Here is a 13,850-nt window from a genome sequence, read left to right as displayed (position 1 = left end):
ATCACAATTTATTAGGTTATATCTTCCTGTTTCCATATCTACCGATTCTTTTATGGTCATCTTCACCATTCTGTGAGATTATTTCATTATCTATCTCATTTTGTTCTAATTGAGAAATAGCTATATAATCATGGTCATTTTTAGAATTATTTTCTATAAGGAGGTATTGTAGAGGCAATTGAACCCGTTTCTGACAACTAGTTTTTCCAAATGTTTAACATCTCTTGTCAATGTGACCTTATTCTCATCCTCAACAAAAATTCTGTATCTTCTTCGTCTAAACCAATCAAATAACGTTTGATTGCCTTTTTGTCAATTTTCTTTCTTGTTTGAACTGGAAGTTGTGCATAACAGGTTGTAGCTATGATTCTTAGATGATTTATTCTATGTCTCTTACCTATTATCCAGAGCTCTTGTTAATACTAAATTTCAACATAAACTTAATACTTCCTTTTCAAGCTTTAATAGGTTTTTGGGTTAAATAAAAAATAGAATACATTTACCAAAACACTTTTTATTAACTTTAATAAACAAAAATGTGTTAATTATGTTGTATTTGCAAACCCGATGACACATAAATACTAATAACAATCGTTGAAAGCTTACAACCTGTATAGTGTATATATAAATAGCAGAAACAAACCATGGAAACAAACAACAACAAATGAAAAAATGTCGGAATCGTCACGTATTGACGTCACCAGGAGCTGCGTGGTGTCATATCTTCGGTTTCATTATATCATGCTCTGTTCGGTTTCATTCATTACAATGTGTTTGTGTTACATGGACGTCGACATCGACCGCGACCGACACTTACACCTCTACCGCGACCCACTTGTTATGTTCCTTTCCTTAAGGTAATAGTACACTTTAGAAGACCAAAAATAAGCATTTTTTCAAGATTTTTTTTCTCAGAAGCTTTATTAGAAATGAACATAAAACTTTTTACATGTTAATATCTGAATCAGCATTATATCATATATGAGCAGACTGTATGGAAAGACTATAAAGAAAAAAATATAAATAGATATAAAGGAGAAAATCGGAGAACATCAGTCAGGATTCACAGCACAGATCCTCCCATCTGGCTTTAGTAGATCTTAAGAAGGCCTATAACTCGATATCTAGAACCAAGCTATGGGAAGCAATGGAAGGCATCGAAGTTCCACGAATATTAATAAAAGCAATAAAAGCACTCTACAAGAAAAACGAAGTAGCTATCAAAACGGGCAATAGAAAATGCAATCCATTTGAGATCACCAAGGGACTGCCACACATCCCTCACCATGTTCACAATATTCCTTTATTTTATTTTATTTTTATTTTATTTTATTTTATTTGGGATACAGACAGGACAAACCCATAAAAGTATCCACTACAGAATTTCAGATACATTTATAATTTTACAAACTGATATATAACTACAAACTAAAAGTAAAAATAATCATTGAAGTAAGAACATAAATACAGAAAATGATATAATATGTATGAACAAAAGAGAAGAAAAAAAAATGAGAAAATAAGCGATAACAAGACTGAATACACCAAAAGACTAAGTTTCAAGAAAGTGATTCTTCAATAGTTTTTTAATCATATCCGCTTTATGAAAGAAGATATCAATATCCACAACGCTAGACAATTTATTATAAGTATTTGTCATTCTATGAGCAGGTGAATTTAAAAAGTAATTTGTGCATGCTTGGTTCGTAACAAAAGTATAATTATTTCTAGTAGTGCGGCTTGGAGTACGAATTTTCAGGAAATTTATAAGGTCAATACAATCTACATTATTATTTAGGACCTTGTGAACAAATAAGACATCCACAATTTGTCTACTATGCTCAAGAGAAATTATTTTTAAATTAGAGCGAATGCGTTGTCTATCACTATCAGGATAAAATTTCCTTTTACAATAGGAAATAAACTTATTTTGAATGGATTCTACTTTAGAGATGTATACCGAATAACGAGGATTCCAAATAATAGAACCAAACATTAAAATACTATTGACATATGCCATATATAACGTTCTAATGGTAAAAGGGCTTTGTAACTCAAAACAAGTTCTATATATGAAGCGCAACTGCTTACTGGCTTTTCTAGTAATATTAGAGATGTTGATCAAAGAGTAGCTTACGATCCAAAAGTATACCAAGATCCTTAACGCTTTCTACTGCATGCAATACACAGTTAGAAATTTCATATGTGTTATAGTTTAAGTCAGGGCTGCTGCGAGAAAAATGTATATAATTACATTTTGAAACATTTAAAAACAGGTTATTTCTTACACAATAGTCAGATAAATTGTTTATTTAAGTCTTCTTGAAATTGAATTATATCATTAGGACATGAAATACAGTGATATATCTTTAAATCGTCGGCATACATAATAAATTTAGCAAATTTAAAACAGGCAGAAATATCATTAACATATAAATTAAAAAGTAAAGGACCTAAATGGGACCCCTGAGGCACTCCTGACGTAGTGATCACAGCGTTGGATTTAAAAGCTCCTAAAGTTACTTGTTGTGATCTATTTCTGACGTATGAGTCAAACCATCTTAAAAAATTACCATGTATACCGATTTCAGATAGTTTCAAAACAAGAATCGAATGATCGATTTTATCGAAAGCTTTACTGAAATCAGTATAAACTGAATCAACGCTTTTTCTCTCATTTAGACTTTGAAGTATGTATTCAATGTATAAGAATAAGTTTGTATCGACTGAACGTTTTTTCATAAAGCCATGTTGTTCAATATTAAGTAGGTTTTTTACGTCATAATAAAGAAAATCAGAAATTATACTTTCAAATACCTTACTAAAAATATTTAACTTAGAAATAGGTCTGTAATTTTCAACTTTGCTTTTATTTCCGGATTTATGAATTGGAATAATAAAAGCATTCTTCCATTTATCAGGAAATTGACCGGCATTAAGTGATTTATTAAACAACAGAAATAAAGGTTCTGTTAGAGATTGCTTACAGTTTTTAATAAAATCAGTAGGTAGCTCATCTGGTCCAGGCCCTTTATGAGGTAAATTTTCAAGTTTATTTTCAATAATTTCGCGAGTAATAGTATATTTACAGATATTTAAAGGCGTGTTAGTGTAAATATTACCAAAATTGCTAACATTACTAGGTACAAAAACAGAAGCAAAGTAATCAGAAAATACGTTACAAATTTTCTGTACGTCAGTAGTAGAGCCCTGAGCAGTAAGCAAACTGTTTGGAAAACTATTGGAATTTCTCTTATTTCTTACAAATTGCCAGAAGTATTTAGGATTTTCAGTAATATTGGTTTCAACGTTAGTTAAATATTTTTTATAATCTTCATTTATTAAGAATTTAGATCTGCCCCGTAAAATTTTGAAGGTTAAATAATCTAAATTATTGTTGTATTTTTTCCATCGACTATGAAATTGAAGCTTTTCTTTAATAACTTTTATTGTAGAAGTAGAGAACCAAAGAGGGTATATTTTATAGTAATTAGGATATGTAGGTACATGCAAATCAATGATTTTATCAATAATATTATAAAACAAATTTACAGCTTCATTTATATCATTTAACTTAAATTTAGTTTTCCAATCAACTGCATATAAAAGACGGTTAATTTCATTAAAATTCGTGAGTTTAAAATTTCTTCGAGATTGGTTTAAAACCCTAGTGCAAATATTAAAAGGAATATCTACATCAAACTCTAAAGTATTGTGATATTTATCCTCGGGAACTAGTGGATTCGTAGACAAACATACATCTTTTATCAAAAAACTATTGTTAAATATAAGGTCTAAAGTATTACCTGATTTATTGACATTTGGGTTGCACTGAACCATACCAACCAAAGACATGGTGTCAACTAATAAGCTTGATCTAGGATCATTATAATTACTTGGTTTGCAGTGGTCATTCCCATATAGTAACCATTTCATTTCAGGGTGATTAAAGTCTCCACAAATGACAAAAATATCATTAATATTATTTAGGTAGATATCAACAAGCTTATTACAAAAAAAATTTAATGCAGCCATGTCTCTGGGAGGTATGTAAACACAACATATGTGTACTTTTTGTTTATTCCGAGGAGTGATGGTGACCCAAACATCTTCTGCTTCAGAACACCAAGACTCCTCGGAATAGCTAGTAAGTTCCTCGGACACAGCTATAAGAACACCTCCTCCCGTAAGTTTGCTAGAAGAACTTGTCTCCCTATCCCGTCTATACATTTTATAACAAGAAAAAATTTCTTCACTTAAAATTGATGTATTCAGCCACGTTTCCGTTAAACAAATTATGTTTTGTTCACAATTAAGAATATTGCGAAATACAATGCTAACTTTTGAATTTAATCCTCTAACATTTTGATACAAAAAAGACAGATTAGAAACACCAGCCATATCCATAAAAAAAAATACAAAAAACAATGTCAAAAAAATAAATATTTAGTTTAATCCAACTTCTCGATATCCACATCGCATGAAATTTTTATAATTCGGGATCTATCATCCTTTCGCACAAATATGACGCAATTTCTTGTCCAAATATATTTGTATTGTTTTGATTTCGCAGCTAGTTTCGTATCTCGTAGAAGTTTTTTATTTTTAGGGGTCAAGTGTTCATTAACATATAATTGGTCAGATATATTTGCTATTTTCAATCCCCTAAAACTACCATTTTGACGACGATTTGCTGTTTCGGCAGCCAGAAATGCATCCTTTTTAATTTTTTTAGAAAATTTTACAATAATAGGCTTAGGTAGATCTGTACGAAAAGTTGAGGAACGGTAAAAAGAGTCAACATCACCTTCGGTTATAGGGAGATCGATAGCCGAACCAATTTCGGAAACTATTTTTAAAACATTCTCGTTATCTTTAAAAGAAACTCCGCATATCTCAACATCATTGGCTCTTAACTGTTGCTCAAGTGTATCCACTCGAGAATTTAAAAACTTGACCTCATCCCTTAAATTTAGATTTTCTTTTGTCAACTTTTCAATTTCCTTAATCTTGTTAGTAAGAGTAGAAATAGTATTTTCAAAAGTTGTAATTGAATCGCTGCAAAAATTAACAGACTGCAACAAATCTCCGTATTTAATGTTCATTGATGCCATATCCTTCTGAATACTTACTATGCAAAACTTTCAACGTTTGTGACGAGGAGGTTTCTTCTAAAGGAAAGTCATCAGAATCTTCATCAGCAACAATGACCGAACGCCTCTTATCAACTGTCCGCAATTATGTCGAAAGCTTTTTCCATATCTATGAAACACACATGTATTTAAACAAACTGGAACATGAAGTAAAACCACTTCTATGTAAAAGGTATATTTACTAAAATTTTTAAAAATCCCAATGGATTGAATAAAATGTGTTCATCAGAACGTTTTCGAACCTATCGGTCCATCATCAGTGAATCTAAAATCAAATAAGCAATCCCACTATTAAAACTAGGAACTACCCCTTTTAGTTTATACATGTATTTCTTGTTCTGTTTTAAGAGCTTTTTCTATTATTTGTCTTATTATGAAAATCTGATCGTTCGTCCCTCTTTCTTTTCTGAAACCACTCTGGCTCTCCTCAAAGGTGTTTTCCAGTTTTTCTCTTAGCCTGTTTTCTAGTATACTAGCATAAAGTTTTCCTACTGTGCTTCCAAGTGTTATTCCTCTATAGTTTGAGCATTCTTTGCTATCTCCTTTTTTATACAATGGTGTTATAATGCCTATCTGCCAGTCTAGGGGTACTTTCTTTTCATTTTTAGCTTGGTTCATGATGTTTAGTAATTCTTGTTGTCTTTCTTCATTCATGTATTTCACCATTTCTGCAGTTATATCGTCATGTCCCGGTGCTTTTCCCATCTTGATTTTGTTGATTACATTTGTTAATTCTTTTTGTGTTATATTTCCTATCTGTTCCTGTTGCTCTTGTGGAGTGTGTTGATTTTTGTTTTGTTCTATCTTATCTCCTTCTACTTGTTCCACTTCCAAGAGTTCGTCAAAGTATTCTCTCCATAATCTCATCCACTTCTGTAAGTATGGTTCCAAACCATTCCATGCATTCAATGTTCGATGTTGTGCAGATACTCACTTTGCTTTTCACGAACAGTGAACAGACAAACTGTTTCAACATTTTATGACTTTTACCATGAAGAGGTATCAGAAGCAGACCTCCTGATAGAAATACCAAGGCTCAGAAGACATTTACAAGCGGCCAATATTAATAAAGCGGCCTCTAAATAGTTAGCTGTAGACTTTTTAAAATTCATTGTGAAATGGGATTTCATGGATTTCCTTCCAAACTTAATGGTCGCATTAAAATTGTTTATGATCATTTATGTATCGAACTATCGATTTTAACCATCTTTATTTTTAGGATTTGGGGTGACACCATTCGATTACCGCCCCGTGTGCCACCCATGCTAGCTACGCCACTGTGTATGGCCGCAAAAGCAAAGAGTCCGAAAGAACACTGGGGTAAGGTGTGGTGCTCCTGGGTTATGCCGGACGGTGGTGGTTCAGGTGACTATCAGAGATCAGAGAAGAAAGTTTGATGGAATTGGTGTTGGTTCCAAGAGTCCGAAAGAACACTGGGGTAAGGTGTGGTGCTCCTGGGTTATGCCAGACGGTGGTGGTTCAGGTGACTATCAGACATCAGAGAAGAAAGTTTGATGGAATTGGTGTTGGTTCCATCGACATATGTGTGTACTGTCCGTGCTTTGCCCTCGACCAAGCTCCCTAGAAACCATTGTACAACGACAGGCAAGCCTCTGCGTCCCTCGTCGGCGGTCAGGAGGTGGTTTTTGGGCGCAGCGTGGACAGTGAGCGTTCGAGTGTAGAAAATAGTTGCGGCTATTTTCTTGGAGCGAACAGGTATAATTGTGCAATGAAGTTGGAAAACCGCAAAAAACCAACTTTTCCCTGTTCGGGGTAGGGAAGAGGAGTTAAAAGAGGTGGGTACGGTAGGCTAGTGGGGTAGCCTCAAGGATTTCTTCGTATTCTACCGGGAGTTCGTCAGTGCATGTTTGCATTAGAGCGGACGGTGGGTGGATATTTTTCCGTTTGGGCTTTCGGTAGTAGAATACGTGGCCTGAAGAAGAACAGGAACATTTTAGAGATTGTTGTGTGTCAGAGAGAGGACCGTTGATTACTTTAGATGTGAAGTTCCTGTTCAGACAGTTGATTCTCTCGATAATTGTGGGGATATTAGAAAGGATATGGATTTCATTTGATGGGTATCTCCAGTGCTCGTAGTTAGCTCTACGCAAGATTCTTCGTTCCACTCGCAACAACCTCTCTTTCTGTATTCTACTAAAAAGACAGTAGAGACCTGCTTTGTACTCAATGACGGGTCGAATATAGGTCTTGTAAGTGTGGATGAGAGTTTTCTTGTGTGTCTTGCCGATTCTTCCTGAGAGAGGATTGAGAAGTCTGGCTCTGTTTCTCACCCTGTCTAAAGTTGCCTTTAGATCTGCGTCACAGTTGAGAGTCCTGGTGAACAGTACTCCCAAATAGGTCAGAGTCGGGCTAAGTACGAGCCTTTCTCCCATCAGTCTCAGTGGGTATCGGTCGTCTTCATTAATACAGTTGGAAATAGACGAAGGTAACCAAATCATAGGAACAGACAAGTACAAGTCTGTATTTATATTTTATAACATCAAACAAAGAAACAACTGAAGAAAATCTAAAAAATAGACTAGAACAAACAAGAGACTGCATACGAAAATTGAACTCCGTATTTGGATAACAATATCAGTATAAAAACAAAGAGAAGGATGTATAACACCCTGGCAAGAAGTATCCTGACTTGTGGGTGTGAAAATTGGATAAAAAATAAGAGAACCAAAAACAAAATAACAGCAACAGAGATTGAACTCCTAAGGAGAAGCTAATAAGAAGATAGAGAACAGATAACATAGAGATTAAGAAAATAATGGGAAAGAACTCAGATATAGTAGACTACATAGAAGAGAAGAGATTACCTGGTACGGACATAAAGAAGAGCAGAAAAAACGTTTGATAAAAAGAATAACCGAGTGGAGTCCGATTAAAAGAAGGAAGAGAGGCAAAAACCGAAGATCTTTCAGATATGAAGTGGACGAAGCAATGGAAAGAATAAATCTGCAGGGAGGGAACTGATGAAACAAAAACAAATGGAGAAAAGGGTTAAGGGAAAGAATACAGTGAGAACTGTAGAAATCCATATGTGGATGATACATTTTTCAGAGAACTTTTCTGGAAATTTGATTTGTAACCAATATGCCAGAAAATTTGATAAATGTAAAATATCAATCGTAACACAATTGCAATTTCACTGTTAGAATATCGCGTAGAGTTTTTTTATAGCTGCCATTATTTCTATTGAGTTTAAATGGAGCACGATACAATTTTATTGTGTTTAGGTCTAGTTCGGTAAAAGCAATGACTACTTTTTGCTACCTCTGTGGCCACCGAAAGTCCCCGTAGTTAGAGGCTTTCACCACTGAGTAATCTAATATATTTTTGGATTGTGTTGATATATACGTGACCTTTTTTCTGAAGTGTAAAAACGTGTCCTAATAAAACAGCCCAGACGATGTAAAAGATGACCTGTAGTTAGACGAAAAAAGCAGCTAATTTTTTCTTATAAAATCTTAGGAGCAGATCTGCGCTGACGTTAAAAAAAACATAAACTCGTGGAAAAATTTATGCACCAATTTATTACTCTTAACCAATAGGCCAGTAAAGAAAAAAAAACACAGCTGAAAAAATTGTAAAATAGAGGCATGTACATATGTGAAAGTATTATTATAATCAACTATTTATAATGAGAAATAAGCCACAATTTTACCAAAAAAAGATTTTATTAACGTTTCGACGCCCAAATCGGGTTTCGTTGTCAAAATACAAAATACTACTAAAATAAACGAAAATGTTGTTGCTAAGTAAAAAAATTCTTCTAATAATTTATTTAATCTGACTCATTTATATTGGCAATTCAGACGTATATTATACATTTTAAACTAGAAGAGTTTACAATGATATCGTCAATATTTATGAGTTGCATTCCTGGGACGACTTTACTAAAAGATAGTTCATTCGATTACATGAAATCAATCCCAACTCAAGAATATCCGTCACAAAAATATCATAGCATGTGATCTGTCTTTAAAAAGACAAACAAATGTAACGATGACAGTAAAATTCTCGCGTTAGAGATTCCATAGTAAATCACGAGGGAAACCAGAAAAAACCTCGTGATACTATCCCGACATCGTAAGTATTCCTTCTTACATTTAATTTACTTTCAAAAAACTAATACCAAATTCGGACTTTAATATGTTTAAATTATAAATAATATTAATAATACATAGATATACAATAAGTAATACTAAAATATAAAATGTGTACTTGATATGTTATTGACTTACTAATCGTGGTATTTTCTTTCTATTGACTTCCTCTTTCAGTATGGGTAACCACATCCTACTGCATTCTACCGAGAAATTTGCAACAAAATTGGTTTCATTTAGCATAATTAGAGCAATCTCAAATATGTCAACACGCATGGCATAATGAACATGGAGTTCAATGGAGATATTCAAGTATAGTCCTGAAAGAATCAGATAGTAAAAAGAGAAAAATCAAAGAAGCGGCTCTAATTATGCTAAATAAAACCAATTGTGTCGCAAATTCCTCGGTAGAATGCAGTAGGATGTGGTTACCCCTACTGAAAGAGGAAGTCAATAGAAAGAAAATGCCACGGTTAGTATGTCAATAACATATCGAGTTAGTACAAATTTTATATTTTAGTATTACTTATTGTATATCTATGTATTATTAATATTATTTATAATTTAAACATATTAAAGTCAGAATTTGGTATTAGGTTTTTGAAAGTAAATTAAATGTAAGACCAAATACTTCCGATGTAAGGATAGTATCACGAGATTTTTTCCTGGTTTTCCCTCGTGATTTACTATGGAATCTCTAACGCGAGAATTTTACTGTCATCGTTGCATTTGGTTGTCTTTTTAAAGACAGATCACATGCTATGATATTTTTTTGTGACGGATATTCTTGAGTTGGGATTGATTTCATGTAATCGAATGAACTATCTTTTAGTAAAGTCGTCCCAGGAACGCAACTCATAAATATTGACGATATCATTTTAAAGTCTTCTACTTTAAAATGAATAATATACGTCTGAATTGCCAATATAAATGAGTCAGATTAAATAAATTATTAGAAGATTTTTTTTTACTTAGCAACAACATTTTTGTTTATTTTAGTAGTATAGTTGAATATAAAAATGCCACAAGGAAATATCTTCAGAACAACAGTATTATTATAATTTCAGAGGTGTGTGGACTGTATTAGTTTATAAAAAGTCTTTCCAAAGTAACTGTTTACTCGCAAAATTATCAACGTCGCATATGCCGGTTTCACATGCGGTTGCTCGGGTTGCTTCTCTTACGAAGTTTAATTGTTTTCAGCGGATTAGCGGTTTGCCTATACCGGCTTAGCGTCCTATACTATTGCACCGAGAGAAAAAGCATTTGTTCAGCGATAGTTGAAGAGAGATGTGTTGTAAACAGTTATGAAAAGGATGTAGCAGCTAGAATCGTGTGAGGAAATAGAGCGTATTAGTCCTTAGCGACGTTAATTAAATCAAAAAAAAAAATTGTTCTCCAAGTACCTACCTAAAACAAAGGAATCATCATCATCATATTCATTCAGATTATACTTGTCCACTGCTGAACGTAGGCCCGTAGTTCACCCCACATATTCCTGTCCTGAGCCGCTTGCATCCAATCTTTGCATATCTGGTTCAGGTCATCTTGTTGGTGGTCGTCCTCTGCTTCGAAAGGCGTGCTGTCTGGATCTCCACTCGAGAATACGTTTCGTCCATCTACCGTTCTTCATTCCCGGGATATGACCTGCCCAGTTCCATTTCCAGTTGGTTATTCGGTCTCTTAGGGTTAATCCCAATATGGATCGTTCCATTGCCTTCTGCGTTGTTCGAATGTTGTTTGCGGACATCTTAGTGAGCGTTAGCGTTTCCGCACCATAGGTTAGAACCGGCAGCACACATTGATCAAAGACCTTTCTCTTTAAGTAGATGGGAAGAGCTGATTTTAAAACGCCTCTTAGCTTTCCATAAACCGCCCAAGTCAACCCTATTCTACGTATTAATTCATTGGATTGGTTGTCTCTACTTAAACGAATTTCGTGATCCAGATATTTGTATGCTGATGTTTGTTCTATACTTTTTCCAGCTATGTTGATGTTCTCACTCAGAACGAGGTTTGTCATCACTTGTGTTTCTGAGTGGTTGATCTTTAAACCCACTCGTGTAGAGCCATGGTAGAGCCTTTCGCACATTTCGATGGCATGATCAATGCGATCTGTTATTAGGACTATGTCATCCGCGAACCTGAGGTGACTAAGTTGCTCTCCATTTATGTTTATGCCCTTTTCATCTAGGTTTGCACGCTTACACATATATTCCAATAATGTTGTGAACAATTTTGGCGAAATGGTGTCACCCTGGTAAACTCCACCATGAATGTTGAACTAGTGTGTATCTTCATGAAGTTTGACGTATGGCGTGGCATTATCGTACATATTTTTGATGACAGTGGTGTAGCAGTGATCTATTGGGCATTCTTTTAAAGCCTTTAACATTTTCTGATGGTTGACTGGGTCAAATGCTTTCTCATAATCCACAAATATTAGGACGAGTGGTTTGTTGTACTCTATACATTTTCCGATGAGGCTTTTAATAACTTGTAGATGGTCATTTGTATTGGAGGATTTGTAGATTGGATGACCGATAAAATACTAGACCTTATTCAACAAAGAAGAAATTGGAAAAACAAAGACGAGATTCGGTATAGAGAGATATATCTACAAATAAGATACGAGGTTAAGCGAGCAAAAGAGGACTGGATGGAACAAAGATGTCGTGAAATGGAAGAACTACAAAGAAAACATGACGAGTTTAATATACATAAAAAGCTTAAAGAAATTACCTACACTCAGAGAAAAAGAACTCCTCACTTTATGAGAAACTCCAAAGGTAAAATAATTCTCGACTTGGATGAAAAAAAGGAAGAATGGACTAACTATATAAAAGAGCTCTTCCTGGATACGAGGCCACCACTTAACACCACAAAGTATGCGAATACTGGTCCTAGTATTTTAAAAGCGGAAGTAGAGAAAGCCATCAAACAGAGCAAAAATGGGAAATCTCCAGGCCCTGACCAAATACCATCAGACTGGCTCAAACTTCTGGATGACGACAATGTCTCACAACTAACAAACATTTATAACCATATATACGAGACTGGCATGATGCCACAGATATGGTTAGAGTCTACATTTATTCCACTCCCAAAAAAGCCTAATACATCATCATGTAAAGACTTTAGACTAATTAGTCTCATGAGCCACTCTCTCAAGCTACTTCTTAAGATAATTCTTAATAGAATCAAGCAGAAATGTGAAGAGACAATGGGAAACAAACAATTCGGTTTCAGAGAAGGATTGGGAACAAGGGAAGCTCTGTTCTCAATGTTAACATTACTTCAACGATCATGGGAAGTACAGAAACCAATTTACGTCTGCTTTATAGATTTTGAGAAGGCGTTTGATAGAGTTCAACATAATAGGTTGTTTGAATATCTAGAAATGATTGGAATAGACGATAAAGATCTGAGACTTTTTCAACATCTATATTGGTATCAAGAAGCTTCTATTCTGGTAGACGGCAAAGAAACAGACAAAATTTGCATTCAAAGAGGTGTCAGACAGGGTTGTGTGTTATCCCCAACTTTGTTTAATGTATACTCAGAAATAATTTTTAATGAAGCCTTGGAAGGACAATGTGGAGTTCGAATCGGGGGAGAAACTATTAACAACATCAGATATGCAGACGACACCGCGATCATGGCTGAAAATATCGAAGATCTTCAATTCCTTATAGATCGAGTCACTAGGGAATGCTCCAATAACGGACTTAACATAAATGCAACAAAGACAAAGTTACTTGTGGTTAGTAAACAAGACGTCGGCCCTATGCAACTAATTGTCAATGATGAATCAATAACAAAAGTTAACCATTTTAAATTCCTAGGATGTTGGATAAACGAGACACTAAATCCGGATGAAGAAATTAAAACTCGTATAGAAATTGCAAGAGGAGCATTTATGAAACTTAGATCTATTCTGAGCAACTCTCAGCTGAACTTACAACTAAGAATCAAGTTCCTAAAATGTTATGTGTATCCTGTATTACTATATGGATGTGAAACCTGGATCATGAAGGTTAACATGATGAACAGATTAGAAGCCTTTGAGATGTGGTCGTATCGTAGAATGCTCAGAATATCTTGGGTTCAACGCATTTCAAACAGAGAAGTCTTAAACAGAGTAGGTCAAGGCGAAGGTGACTTAATGAAGATGATAAAAAAGAGAAAACTTGAATATCTGGGGCATATAATGAGAGGTAGCAGATACACGATGCTGCAGTTAATACTCAATGGAAAGATCGACGAAAAAAGAGGAATTGGTCGAAAGAAATATTCATGGCTCCGAAACCTTCGTCAATGGACTGGCTTATCAGCAGACCAATTGTTACATGCCGCACAAGATCGAGAACGATATCGGCAAATTGTTATGGAAGCTACCCACGCCTAAAAATTTGGGCACGGTACTTAAAGAAGAAGAAGATGGTCATTTGTGCTGAAGCCTGACCTGAATCCTGCCTGCCAACATGATTGGCAATCCAATAAGTCCATTTTGTTCGAAATTCTGTTGGTTATGACTCTTGGAAAAAGCTAATATGTGTGTGACACGAGGCTGATTAGTCTA

At 34.6% G+C, this 13,850-nt stretch overlaps 1 protein-coding gene across 1 annotated transcript in view; it reads right to left on the bottom strand.

Moving 5' to 3' along the window:
- Window positions 1–13,850, bottom strand: part of LOC114332900 (N-acetylgalactosamine kinase) — a 288,678-nt gene that overhangs the window by 241,016 nt on the left and 33,812 nt on the right. The gene's annotated exons all lie outside the window — the stretch shown is intronic.

This window comes from Diabrotica virgifera, chromosome 9 (assembly GCF_917563875.1).
Source record: "Diabrotica virgifera virgifera chromosome 9, PGI_DIABVI_V3a".
Lineage (NCBI taxonomy): Eukaryota > Metazoa > Arthropoda > Insecta > Coleoptera > Chrysomelidae > Diabrotica > Diabrotica virgifera.
Note: the sequence above shows the minus strand (reverse complement) of the source record. Positions and strands in the feature narration are given on the sequence as shown.